Source organism: Oryzias latipes, chromosome 14 (assembly GCF_053564925.1).
Source record: "Oryzias latipes strain Hd-rR chromosome 14, Olatipes_Hd-rR_3.1".
NCBI lineage: Eukaryota > Metazoa > Chordata > Actinopteri > Beloniformes > Adrianichthyidae > Oryzias > Oryzias latipes.
In genome coordinates, this window is record NC_136250.1 from 4,156,464 (window position 1) to 4,170,756 (window position 14,293).

A 14,293-nucleotide genomic window follows, 5' to 3' on the forward strand; every position below is an offset into this window, starting at 1 on the left:
GGTGTGTCCAGCTAATTAGAACATGCCAGAGCAGGGTATGTTGGAAAACATGCAGGAATGCGGCCCTTGAAGCCTGGAGCTCTCTACCTGCCCTGGTAGAGGGCTCCACAACAGCGTCACTCGTACAACAACTTACAGTACATTAACTTTTCATGAGCTCTACAATGTGGCGAAACACTTTCATGACAGCCCCTGGGGTGGCCTTACAAGCCTTAAGGGAACTGCATGACCCGCCACGGGCCTGGATAACCCAAAAACCTGCAGCACCCATATGGGTCAACCCTTGTATGACACAGAACTTTGGCTGTGAGGTCACAGCTTTGAGACCTGGGCCTGGATAGGATAAATCTGGGTGGGAAAGATGCCCATCAGTATTTCTTTGCTCTTATTACGCCAACAGTGCATCTTGATCAGGCTCCACCCCATTTGCGTCGTCGGAGCGGCTCAGTGGCCACAGGTGCTAGTACTGGGTAACTCCAATTCATGAAGCGAGTGTGAACATGGCATCCTGAAAACGAAACCGCACACTCAACTCGCTTGTTTGAGGCAACATTTCAGAAACGTTTTTTTTCTGCAGCCACAAGAACGTGAAGGGTTAGAGTTCCTATGCAAACATCACGAAAACAGCCATCTATTACAACGTTCACAAACAATGTAAGTCTGGTGGTCCATGTGTGTGTGTGTTTGGGGGGGGCAGTTGCCACTCAAATTGGAAAATTAGAGCTGCTCCAGGCCAAATCTGGTGGGTTATTTTCCAATAAAACTTGGCTGACTGGTCCCATTTCTGTCTAAATCTGACTTTTGTTCCTGCCACCTTATATTAATGACCATTTACAATAAATCACTTTTTATTTTAGCCTTAAATGACTGTACATAATATGCTGACAAACACAGAACCACATGTACACATGCAGAGTTGAGCTCTTTTTGCTGACATTTAATCCAAGTAAAGCAAAAATTACAGCTGCTTTCTGACATGTAGCAATGAAACAAATATAAGACTATATAATCAAGGGATCGGTTTTCTTAGGAAGCATTTTTGGAGACCGGAAGTGGAAAAATGACATCAATTTAGTGCATGAATTTCCTTGTGGACTCATTTTAATGCACAATTGCAAAAATACGTCCTCTGAATTTTTATAATTATTGTATGACTTTGTGGAGAGCGTTCTGGTGGAGCATGCTGGTCTGCAACCGTGGGTGTGCCTTTTTTTTAAAGTAGATTTGTAGGCTCCTGGACAAACATGTCATGCACACAAAGTCCTCATCCGGATAGATCCGTCAAGTCCAGGATTTGCAGCTGAAACGGAGGCAACAAAAAAACAAAAGAAAAATCATCAAATGTTGGGTAGATGATAATAAAAGCAACCTTTCATTTGTGGACACTTTCCTATGTCATTATTATCCTGAAACTTTGCTTCCCAGCATTCCCAACATTCCCATAAAGCTCTTGACCCCCAACATCCTTAAATTATTAAGATTCCCACATGGGTTTAAGCTCCTGATCGCCGCTTGCAGCTACGTTTTCCCCGTGTTTTCCATATTCCCACAACAACCGACACAGGAGATGCATTTCTTTTGTCTAATGAGAGTCTATGTGTGTATATTAGTGTGTGTGTGTGAGTCCATAAAGGTATCAGTCGGGGAATAACTGCAGCTTTGTGTAATGCCTGAAAGGTTCCGATGGGCTTCAACAGGGGGCAGTGGTTTGCCTCTTTTTGCATTTTTCAAAACACAATCTCAGCTCTGGCTGCTGCTTTTGCATCAGCTCTGACAGCATCCTGAGCCAAAAGCACAATGGATTACAAACGAGCTCCCATTCATCACAATTAATCAGAGGGCCAAACCCATTAACTGTCAACCGGAGGACGGGTTTGTCTACGGGAGAGAGACGAACTGCTTCAGCGTTCAAACGCACTTGATGACTTAAGTACAGTCAGACTGTTTGTTTGTGGGAGTTTACCGTCTTCAGACGGTCTTTTCATTTAAATCCTTTTTTATTATTTTTGTAAAAACAGCTTTTCTTTGATTTAAATGCAGCTCAGGTCTACAACAAAACAAGACACTCACTTGCTTTACCATTCATGGTCTAAGTTTACATGACTATTTTCACTACTTCTCGTGTTTAGTAGTTATTTTTGCAGCTTTTACAGCCTTTTTTTACATTTTGACCTTTCCCGAGGTTTTTAAATAAAAAATAAGGATTTGTTGGGCTTGACATTGAGGACCTGGACAACAGTTTAGGCAACTTTTATCTGAAAGTCAATTAATTTTTGTTCAATCTTCATCTAAACCTGCATTTTCTTTACTTTTACTCTTTGTTCTTTACTAGAATGCCTTTTGGTTTGCAAAATCATTCTTGCAAACAATAAAGAAATGTGGATTCAAAATGTGATGCAGAATAACAGAGAGAGGATCAGCAAGCTGCTGAACTGCTCAAAATTACTGTCAAGTTCCAAAGGACATCTAATGTCTGAATGACCAAACTTCAAACCCTCAAAGTCCTCCCCAAACAAATGTAAATCTTTCTTTTTCTTCCTTCTCTTTTCTTTTCTCCCTGCATAACAAACGCCACATAATGATTTTGAGTATCTAGCAGATCAAGAGGGCTTTGGCCAGCAGCTGCGTGGTGCTTGTGGGGTTGCCAAACTAAACAGAGGGGGGCTCCTGAAGTCACCTCTGCCCAAACATACACATAATCCTCCAGAACCGTCCGGCTCGCAGCCCTCGAACGCGCAACCCGGTTTAAAAATAGAGAAAAAAGGAGGACAAAGGTCAGTTTTACAGAAGGATTTAGGGCTTTATCATTAACACGGAACAGCAGAGCCAGACTGCAGGCCTGAGAAAGTGCCTCTGTGTCTGCCCGGACAAGAAGCAAAGACAGGAGGCCTGCGCATGACTGACGGACACGGTGATCCGTGTCAGCACATACCTGCAGAACCAAGGTCAAAGACGGAACCCCAACAGATCCAGAATGTACTTGTAGGACTGGAAAATCAACAGAAAGTTCAACTTTTCCAGCTCAGCATTCATGCTTTTGATTTCTGCTTCTCTGTGAATTCAGACCAGATGTGGTTTAGGGAGCCCCAGATTCAGTTCTGGTCTCAGCGGTTGGACAGAGTGACAAAATTAGTCATGCAAGAAAACCAAGAGTTTAGAAAGAAAAAAAAAGTATTTACCATTTCTTTCCATGTTGTTAAAAAGAAGGAAAAATATTAAGAGAGTCTACAGATAAAGAAACACAGCTAGGTCAAACCACCAACATCCCACTGGTTATTATAAAAGCTTTTAAACAATTTTCCATGTTTTTTTATAATAATTACTAGTTTTGTTGCTGATAAATTTCCTGCAAACTTTATTTAAACTCTTTTGCTGATCAGCTGTCCTCGCATGAGACCATGTGACCCTGAAGATTCTCTGCTCAATTCAGGATTCTGCATCAGGAGCTGTTTGTGTTGGCAAACTGTTTCTTGAACACTGACGTTTTTCCACTTCAGCATTTAATGTCTAGCACATCATTTTGTGAAGTGTTTCCTGTGCAAACGGCTGAATGGCATATGCCCACATCATGACCCCACCACCACTGTGCTTGAGAGTTTAGAAAAAAAAACTGTATAAAGAATTTAACAAAAACAAACAAACAAAAACACAATCAACTGACTATTTTTGGTGTTCTGATATTGATTTGGGGAAACTATTCAGCAGTCCTTAAATAATCCGGCCCAACTCGCTCTCTGAAAATCTATTTTGATCTAAAAGTGTTCTCAGTGTTTTTTTAATTTATTTAAATATGCTGTTTTAGGGCAAAATCCAAAAACCTGACATTTTTCTAGGTAGGACATAGTTTCTTCAGAGCAGCACTAGTTCGTCTGAAATTTGCCTCTGTGGGCGGGACTGTTGACAGGGAGCAATTTTAACTAATATGCTGAAGTAGTTTTACAATTTAAGGAAGTACACCTCCTCTGACTTTTCTCTCATCTCCTTATAGTTTCGTTTGCTAAATCTGGAACAGCTGCTTTTTTTTAAAAAGGGGCGTTCTAAATCTTTTGAAATATTTAAATCTCCTCAAATTTTTTTTTAACTTTAAATAAATTTGGAAAGATGTCAGAAAATCACTTCTTTTGTGTCAGCAGTTCCTGGTCATCTTCACTGAAAACAGAAATAATAGAAATCTCATTTGGCAAAAATGTGTCACCAGTGTTCCTAAAATAGTTTTAGCATCTCTGAGGAGTTTTTTTTTTTTGTTTCTTCAAACCACATTCTCAGGTCTGCAGTGTGAAATCATGACCTCTCTGCTGGAATGCAATTATTTTCAGAGTTTGAATCTGCACTTTAGGGAAAAAGAGTTTTATAGCTGGAGGCGATGGCCGCCTGCTTTTAATTTCAAAGAGAGAGGAGAAGAGAAACACTGGATTATGGGGGGAAATTCTTAAAGAAGGAGTTATGAAAATTCTTTCACCGCAATAATGGAACAGTTGGGTGGAAAAGACAGAAACTGTTTGGATTTTGCCATCGCTTCTGAGATAACTAGAAAGGTAAAAGTATGTCAGAGTGATAACATTTAAAAGAGACACACTGGCATTCCTATATATGAGATACAAACATTTATTAAAGTTTAAAAAAGATCAAGAAAATTATTCCGGATTATTGCATCAAGTTAGAGGTTGATGGATCAAGATCAGGGGGAAATCAGCCGCTTTAAACCAAAAGATGTGATGGGAACATTGCAGCAGACGCCATTTTTCACTTATAAAACCCTGCAGAGATGCAAACTGAGACACTGAAGCTCACTGCATGAATCACAGCATTTTCTGCTGCTTGACAACAATGACAAGCCCAGACTGCAGCGATGTGGTGAAGTCGCTGCAGCTCCAGCAAATGCAGGACTTTTAATAAAATTCTGGGGTTTTGTCGGCTCAGCGGCCTACACCAATATTAAATCAAATTCTATCGACATGCATTCAAATTTCCTCCTTTATGAGCAGTGATAATTCTGCACAGCTTTAGCCACATCAGCCGCTGCTTGATTATCACCTTGTTGTAGCTTATGAGTGCTTGCACTGTGTACAAAGTTATTACAGACATGAGGGAGCGCATTAAATCTTCTGAATAAAAAAGTATGTCTACGTTTTTATGAGAAACACACACATGCAAAAGTTTTTTCTTACAGTTTCACCTGCAAATCTAATGCTGCAAAACCAACAGGCCTGTCGATCAAAATGATTAAAAAGTAGGGAAAAAAATCTATTTTAAGGGGTAAAAAAATATGGTGAATATCTGAAAAATAATCAGTTAAAACAGAATAAAAAAATGGGGGGAGTTTAGACTTCCCTGTTCATCTTTATTGCGTCTCCCCGCAGTGCGCCTGCGCGTCAATTAATTTCCCTTTTCCAACGTCTGCATTTTGATTAACAGCAGGCCGTGACGCATCAGTTTTAACGTCAGGTACGTGAACACATATTCTGCGCAGAATAAACGTGTTTTCGCGCAACATAAAAATAAAAAAGCCGAGTCAGAAATACTGTCGAAATAAATGCATATTAAGCAAAAACAATACAAGGACACATGATAAAGAAAAGGCAAAAATTCTGTAGTTTAATGATATTTAAACCCAAGTCGAGTGTTTTAACAGAATAACATTAAGAAAAAAATGAAATATTACTTAAAAATGAAAATAATAATAAAAAACTTAATTTAAATAAAAACAAAGATATTAGATAAAAGAAAAAGAAGCGACATTTCCCTCCTAATTTGATCCATTTACGAGTGACAAGATATTTAACTGTTTGAAAATTCAAATTGTGTACAACCACAAAAAAGAAAATTTTTTGAAAGAAAATAAAAAGAATTAATATAAATTAGCAAACAGGCTATAACAATATATTTAAAGTACATTAACGAAAAATTAAATCAATGCTCAAAGGAAAAAAAACGTTGGTGAAATTAATTATGGAGGCAAAAATTAAGATGGAAAATCGGGGAAAAACTAGAATATCTTTATTTGTAGATTGAAACTAATGATTCTAATAAACCATCTATTTTTTTCCGGACGCTCCGATAGGATGAAATTGTTCAGTGGATTTTTGCTCGGATGGAATCGAGTCCGCCGCTGTTGTGATTCTAGAAAGAAAGGATGAAGACGGAGAAGTGGGAACAAAGACGGAGACATTGCCGCCTGACAGGAGGCGCGTGCGCGCTGGGGGCGCGAGCGCAGGAGGCGCGAAGTCACCTGATCTGAAAGACACGGATCGATCTGCAGCCGTCAGAGCTGGACTTCATGCTCTTCATCCCTGAGCGAGATGACTCTCCTCTTCATTTCCTGTGATGATTTCAAGATTGACACCAAGTGGCTCCAAATATGAGCAAATCCTCTACTAATAAAGCAATTTTAAATCATTTTAGGAAACTTTTCATTTTAAATGTTAAATAAATGTTGAATAAACTTAAAAAAACGAGGTCTTAAAAGTTTATTATTTACATTATTTTATAGTTATTACTGTTAAATAATGGAGCATTAAGTTATTTTATATTTATTATATATTTTATTTTATTATAAGTCTTACTGACATTATGTGATCAAAAATACAAACTTTTATGATGTAATATTTTCTGAACTAGTGTCTGCAATCTGCTCTCATAATTGCACCCAGATGTTGTTTAGAAGCTCCTTTGACTGTAATGTCAGGTTTTTGTTTGCCTGATGATTCTCCGGACGCCGTGTGCGTTTGCAGTAAATCTTCTGTCTTGCTGGATTCCTCATCTCGTTTTGGTTTGATGCAGTTTCAAGTGAAACAACAAGTAAAAAGGCAGAATCAAAACTATTCCAACTGATGCTGTAAAACCTACAAAGTACGTTTCCTCCAAACGGGCGCAGAGTGCTCCATCTTTACTGATGTAAACCCTGGCAGGCTGCTGGGTCAGCACAGCCATAAGCCCTGCACTCACACACTACGACACACACCATTACACACCCGTGTGAACTTCTGGTGCAGCAGATGTGGGGTCGGCGCTGCAGGGCCTCACGAAGGGCCTCGACTGAGCTCGACTTCAGCATTAAAGCCTCACCCACATCTATTTATATCAAGTGATTAGTTATTAATGCATCAATTATCAGTTAAAAGGGAGTTTTAATGAAAAAGCTTCGGGACTAAAAGATGTTTTGGTGCTGATGGAGAAGGAGGTCCGGTGGCCCGTTTACAGGGTCACTGGATTGGAGGATTCAGTTTTCTAAGAATACTTATAGCTCCATGAAAGCTGAGTTCTTCCAACTGTGAAGGCCTGTTTGTAGGCTGTCACAATACTTTAAGATTAAGAAGTAAAAGTGAATTGTAACATATGCTCAATTTAAAGTTACATAAAATAAGTTTGTTCAAAGACAAAAAAAAAATAAAAAAAACAAACCCACACATCCTTAGGTGTTTTGGAGGCTAGGAAATTCAATCTCCAGGATCCACATCACTCTAAAGCCAATGAAGATGCAGATTAAGGGAAATAGGCTCCGGTTTGTTGGGAGGAAGAGTCTCCATTATACCTGCCGCCTGGCTGGGAAAAGCTCTCTGTGCGTTTGGCTCAGCCGATTAGGATCTCTGCTGCAGAGTGAAGGTCGTCTGCCAAAGCAGCCGCTTAAAGCCTGAAGCAAAGATGGAGCATTGTCTGAGGAAGATAACTGCTGCTGACTGCTAATGACGAAGAGGAGGTGGAAACGACCGAACTAGAACAACTAAAAAGGAAGGAAAACTAAAGCAGTGGACTGTAATGAACTCATTTGAAACCAATTAGTAACTTTTCTCTTTTTAATCTGTCAGAAGCTGAAAAAAACTCATCAGCTGCTTACACATAAATCTAAAAATTGACAACTAAACTTGGCAGAATCCAAATTCTTTGTTAAAATTGTGTTTAATTGTTTTTGCCCTGAGTTTGTTGTTGTTGTTTTTTTGATTGTTTGCGTTTTTATTTTTATTCTCTTGGAAGTAAACTTCACACATAGGGGTCAAGGAGTAACACCTTTGCATCAAATGCATTCAAACTTTCTGAACCGTCAAACAAAAAGCAGCACCACAGCGCGCCCAATTACAGACATCCCATGATGCTTTGCATGAAAACAAAAAGTTAACATGTAAAGAGCATTCCTCCAACATGTAACACCGACAGCTTGCATGTAACCTACTCTGCGGTTAATTCGGGAGGCTTCTTGTGGATTAGGAGGCCATTGTGATGCAGATGTCAGCATAATGGTGTTCAGATGCACCAACCAGATTAGGGGAAACTTTCCAACATCTTCCTGCAGGTGGAGACCAGACGGGCGGCAGCAGGACACTGTGCTGAAACTCCAGCAGCTGCTAAACCTGTTGGGAAAAAATGCTGTTTTTTATTGCATCAAAATGATTAAAGTCATGAAATCTTAGAGCAATGAATTTTACTGTTGTTAAAATAAATCAACAAAGGAAAAAAAACATCAACTGTGATTTCATCTTGAGAAACAGTACGTTTTATGTGCATTACACTAAAAGATCTTCCCAGAAATCTGATTGTCTCCACCATTCGGTTCATTGTGTGAGGCATTTACACCTTTTTTTCCCTTTTTTTCTTTTAAACTCTCAGATTTTTTTGAAGTCTTAAAGATCCACTACAATAAAAAAATGTTTTTTGCATGTTCTTGTGGCATTTTTCTGATGATGGTGGACAAATATGAAAAGCTCAAATCCCATTTTTTAGTACTTCTTTTTTTCAAACTTTTGTGAATCAGGAGTAGACAAAAAAAAACCCTGCAGTTTGAAAAAGATCGTATTTGTGGGCGGGGCCACAAGCTCTCTGCTCCGCTCCATTCTGATGCATCCTTTTGTAGACAAATAGATCCATGTTTGTCTTTTTTTTCTTGTCTGAGCTGGAATCTGGATCTAAACTGTACGGCTGGAGAGCTCCGATGTTGCTCTCTATTTTTGTTTTGTTAGGTTGGGGGTGTGGGGGGCTGAACTATAGCAGGAGCATGTGTAGACAGAGAGCTCTGTTATGCGTGATGGGAAGAGGGGCGGGGTTGCTTTGCACCAACAGTCCCCCCCCCTCCACATCTCAGAGGTGAATATCTAATGAACTCCTGCCGCTCCACAGAAACTATGTCTTAGAAAATGACAGGCAGAATCATGATCAAAAGACTGCTGGGAATGCTTTAAAACTGATCAAAACTTTACCAACAAATTCAACATTGGACATCCTGCAATCCCAATGTACATGTTGCTTGAAACACTCACAGATTCTGCTTCATCCCTCCATCTTTTTCAATCACAAACTACAGCTTGCTGAAAGCAAAAGCTCTTCTGAGGCAGAGTCAAATCCCCCTCCCTATACCTGTAACACAAGCTCAGCAATCATTCCTCCGAGTGCTTAAACAGGCACAGCACCGTACAATCAAGAGAAATGAGTAGAAACGGAAAGCCCTGGCTGAGCCAGAACCCCAGAGATCATGCCTGCATTATTGGAGGATAAATGTTGCCAATGACATTGCGTGTGCGTGTAGGAGAAGGTGGGAGGGGTCCGGTTGGCTGTGATTGGCTGCGTTGGCATCATGGTTGTTGGATGCCCACCTCACACACCCAGCTTCCCTCTGCTGCTGTGATTGGCTGCAGCATGATTGCAGCTCAATTTATGTCACCTTTTTTCCTCCTTCACTGTTAGCATTAGAACATTAGAACATTAGAACAAGCATTAGAAGTGTGTATATTTGTGTATCAACGTTTGTTATTTCCATTTGGAGGGAAGGATTAAAAGCAAATGAAGATTCATGGAAATTAAAAGATTTTGATAAAAATCTATAGGGTGTAGAAAGGCAAGCCCTTCTGCACTTAAATAACTTACAATACGTTAATGTCATTTATACATATTTAGAAAAAAGCAGTTTTATAAAATGGAGAGATTTCACAGCTCCATAAAAGATGAAACGATAACTTAACATAATGGAAAAATCCATTTATATTGACCTGCTGATATCGAATTTGAAGCAAAATTTTCACTTATTTATTTTCGCTTTAAAGTAAATTGTTTTATATCAGTGCAAAGCTGAGTTTTCTCTGCTTCAGAATCAGGGAAAAGCCACATTTATAATTAATTAATTTTTTTAAAGTCATTAACATCTGGTTTTTCTATTTGCTATTCTAAAGCAAGGTAAAAATAGATAAATCAAGCTGTAGAAAATAAACAAAGTGTGTTTCTGTGGAATGTCAGTAGATATTAAGATAAAAAGTGAGTCTGTCAGAAGCTAAAATAAGCCAGTGGCTTTTGTCCAGTGGCCTGCCATTTTTCCAGACTTGTGCACTAAGGCTGCCTTCTGGCTAGGTGATACACCCCCCCCCCCCCTTCCAATCTAAGTGGACAGACAGGAAAGGAGGGTTTAGCACCAAAACCTCCCAGCAGCCGACAGAGTGACGTGGACACGCCCACTACCATCCATCCCCCAAACAAGCCGGCACTGCCAAAAAACATAAAAACAGCTTTGTCGGTCATCTTTTCTCAGCTCAGCCATGTTTAATCCCTGCTCAGGGAAAGGAGGGAGGAAGAAAAGGAAGAGGGAGGGGGTGGGGTTCTCCAGAATAAGGGCTTTCCTAAGGGACCCTGACTCCAGCAGCAAGGGCCTAATTGGGCCCCTGAAACCACTCCAAGACAAATAAATGGCCCTCAAACCTGCCCTAACCTGTGAGGCTTGTTTGGATGTTTCTAATCACATTTGAAGCACTAGTAAAAAGTCTCCTAAAGTAAATTAAATCAAAGAAAAATAAAACTTTTGAATGACTTAAGTAGTTAAACAATAGAAAAATACACAAAGACGTGAAATGCACCCAGGAACCATCTGATGGTTCAACCCCCTGATCTAAACCCGTAATGCCAAGTGTTAAGGAGGGAAGCATTAGGTCTTGTTTTTAGAGTCTGGTATGACTTGAAGATGGATTTGAAGAAACCCTTCAACTTTAGGGTGGACACTATCACTAGGCCACAGAATTATCTGAGCTGCAGTGGCAATGCAGCTCAGAATGCAGATTTTCGGAATACTGTTGCTTTAAACATTACAAGGCCGTTCAAAAAGGTCATCCAAACGTACTGCCCTAAACTACAGTGCTTTTGGGGAAATATCTGTGAGGCACTTAGCTGCATCTTGGGAGTCAAACTAACTTTAAACCTTCTTGTATTTCTGTTTGGAATAAACAGTGGGGCTCCGACATTGCCTGCAGGTGGCCAGAGGATCATTACTTTCTAACCTTACTAGCTCAACGCCTCATTCTTCTAAAGTGGAAGGATGCTGCCCCCCCCACCCCACCCCACTTGATCACATTGGATTTGAGATGTGCTTTATCATCTTAAACTTGAAAAAATAAGATCTACTGTGACAGGATCAGAACATAAATTTTATAAGGTATGGAGAACATTTCTCAACTTTTTTATTCTACCATCTACAAAGGTGACAGAATGATGCCCCTTTTTAAAAAAATGTTTTTCTTTCTTTTCTTTATGTGTGTTAATATATTTGCACTTTACTTATTGTTTATTTTATATATTCATCTATACTATGACTGATTTTCTCTATTCATGTTTCTCTTTGCTCATCACTTGTACCCTTTTCTTTTATTTTCTAAATTGATGTTGGTGTATATGCAACTGACAGCAGGAGGGGGTGGGGGACTGGGTTTGAATTTGTTTGTATCATGTTTTAAAACTGAAAACGTAATAAATATATAAAACACTACAAAGATAATCCAAAAACACTGAAGTCAGAAAATTACTGGAATGGATGACTTCTTTTTTGAAAAAAAAAAAGCACTTTGGCCAGAAACTAAATAGTCTGGATGTTCAGAAATGAAAGACAGCAATGAAACCTGAGAGGTAAATTCCCTTTTTTTAAGTTTTGGACAGTTCACAAACAGATTTTTTGGTTTTTCATTTCATCCCACTTCAACAGAATTGGAGACCTTATTTCAGAAACTATTGTGAGTGTGACATCCATCCAGGTGACTCTGCATCCAGCCATTAACGGATTAGATGCTGCTCCGCTCCTCCGCAGATCAAAGCCTGAAGTCATCCCGTCTGCTCCTGCTGCTCCTGTCATACAGCTTTTTTTTTAAGCTGTATAAATAAAGTCACAGTCCCACTGAACCATCCTTCATTACTTGTTGACCAGAACAAAATTTCAGGAAAGAAAACGGTATTTAAATGGGAAATGTTCTTAAAATCAACATCAGAGCTGCAGAAACATGTTTTGCCTTTTAGGTCTGAATCTAAATATGGGTGAATTTTAAATAAAACTCTAATGATAAAACTAATAAATACTGACATAGCACACACAAACTTATTTTTATTGTTTAACCCCTTGCTGCCTAAATTTATTTTTAGCTTATTGGAGGGGGGGGGGGGGGGGGGGGGTTAGTAGCATGATTTGCTTACTAGTACATGCCAAATAAAGGTAAGAAAAGAAATATACAGATGAAATATACAAGTGTCATTATGCTCTAAATCTAACAAATAAAGAGCATGAAAGACTTTTAAGAACACAGATCTGCCAAAAGTAGTTTAGGAACCTTTAAGGAAAAGTCATTTTAAGATTTTCTTTGTTAAAAAATAGTGGCTAATAAACATTTTTTATTCATTTAAGCAACATTTCTTTTACACATTTTAAGCAACATTTTGGACCATGGAGCCAATTCAAAACCACCCCTACACCTCTTCCATGCTTGCTGCAGTTTTAACTGTGCAGCCCTGTTGAACCTCAATGACACAGAGACAACCGACTCCTGATTTTGGCTTTTGTAGTTAAACTTTGGTTTTAGCAAACTGGGCACAAAATCTTCAGCTCTGTAGTTCTTAGTCACAACTGCCTTTGTAAGTGGATACAGGATGTCTGCGGGTGAAAAATGAGTAAACCTGCATGAAGGTGGCCTGCATGAAATATCAAGTTAGACCGCTCTGTAACTCTGTAGAGCAAAAGATGTTCATGCACACTGTTCATGCTGCGGGTGACAGGTCGTAGTGAACACTTATGCAATACGCACGGGTAAGTAAGGGAGAAGTAGGTGAGACACAGGCGTGATAGGAATTTTTCTTTTTTTTTCATCCCCTCCAAATCATTCACACTGCACAAGGAGCCTGTTAGTGCTGTTCAAGTAATAAGTGCATGCTCTTTGACTGTTAGAAATGGGAACATTAGATTGTAGATTGTGTGGGCATCCTACAGGCACTTCCGTATCACGTGCACGTCGTCCATGCAGCATTTGGGTGCTGTAAGTAAGGAGTGGTATTCACGTACGGTTCACGCACAATTGGCTTTTCGTGTGATAGGAATATAAATTAACCGATCTTTCACCCCTCCAATAGTCTATACCAGGGGTTCTCAAAGTGCGGCCCGGGGGCCAATGGTGGCCCGTGGGAAGATTTTTTTTTTTTTTTTTTAAACTTGTCCTGTCCAACAGCTGGGCAGACAGATGAGAGCTGAAGGCCTCTTGTGTTGGACATATTTTACTTTAACAAGAGAGGTTATTAATCTTCAGACAAACCAGAGGTATGTCTGAATAAACCCCTTTTGTAATTGAGGCCAAACTTTATTCATTTCAACCATGTTTGAATATCTTTGCTGTTGGACCGGACGGAAAAGGAAAGAAAGGAAGAATAGAGAAGGATGTTAGAGAGAGGGGGGGTAGGAGGGTGATAATAGGAGGGGGGGATAAGACCATGAAGCAGCATAGAGCAGCAAGTTTACTGGTTGTTTATCATTACGGTAAGGTTCAAATGTAGTATAAAAAGGGCAGGGCCTGTCCACACACACACTGAAATGTCATCAACACACCTGCTAGCTGCAAAAATGTCCACATGCCAACATGTACACGGGAATGGATTTTTTGTGGCCCTCAATAAAAGAGAGCCAGAGCAGGTTCCTTTGAGGAAAAACGTTGTGTTGGCGAGGAGAAAAGGCGCTTTCAAGCTAAGTGGTCAAATGCTTACTTTGTCGTACCTCATGGGCTGGATAAAGTCATGTGCCTTATTTGCAAGCAGGTAAATGCAATGTTTAAAGAATTCAATATAAATCGTCACTATGTTACAAATCATAAAACCTATGACAAATGTACCGGTGAGGAGCACAACAATAAGTTCCAAAGACTACAACGAGGCGAAGCTGCACACCAGATGTTTACAAAATTGGCTAAATCCAGTGAAGCTGTGACAGAAGCTAGTAGCTACGTTTTAGTTTTGGAAATAGCCCGGCGTAGCAAACCCTTAAGTGACGGGGAGTTTGTAAAAACAATGTATGCTAAAGGTA

The 14,293-nt window shown here is 39.6% G+C and overlaps 1 long non-coding RNA gene across 5 annotated transcripts in view; it reads right to left on the minus strand.

The window, feature by feature from the left end:
- Positions 1 to 921: 921 nt before the first annotated feature.
- Positions 922 to 14,293, minus strand: part of LOC144983753 (uncharacterized) — a 93,500-nt gene continuing 80,128 nt past the window's right edge. For 3 of the 5 annotated variants that reach the window (XR_013647546.1, XR_013647547.1, XR_013647545.1), the window contains 2 exons: positions 8,168 to 8,345; positions 922 to 1,300 (listed from right to left, as the gene is read on the minus strand). This is a non-coding gene — a long non-coding RNA (uncharacterized LOC144983753). Of the gene's footprint in view, positions 6,320 to 8,167; positions 8,346 to 14,293 lie in introns of all 5 variants that reach the window. The other 2 variants (XR_013647549.1, XR_013647548.1) reach the window with 2 other exon arrangements.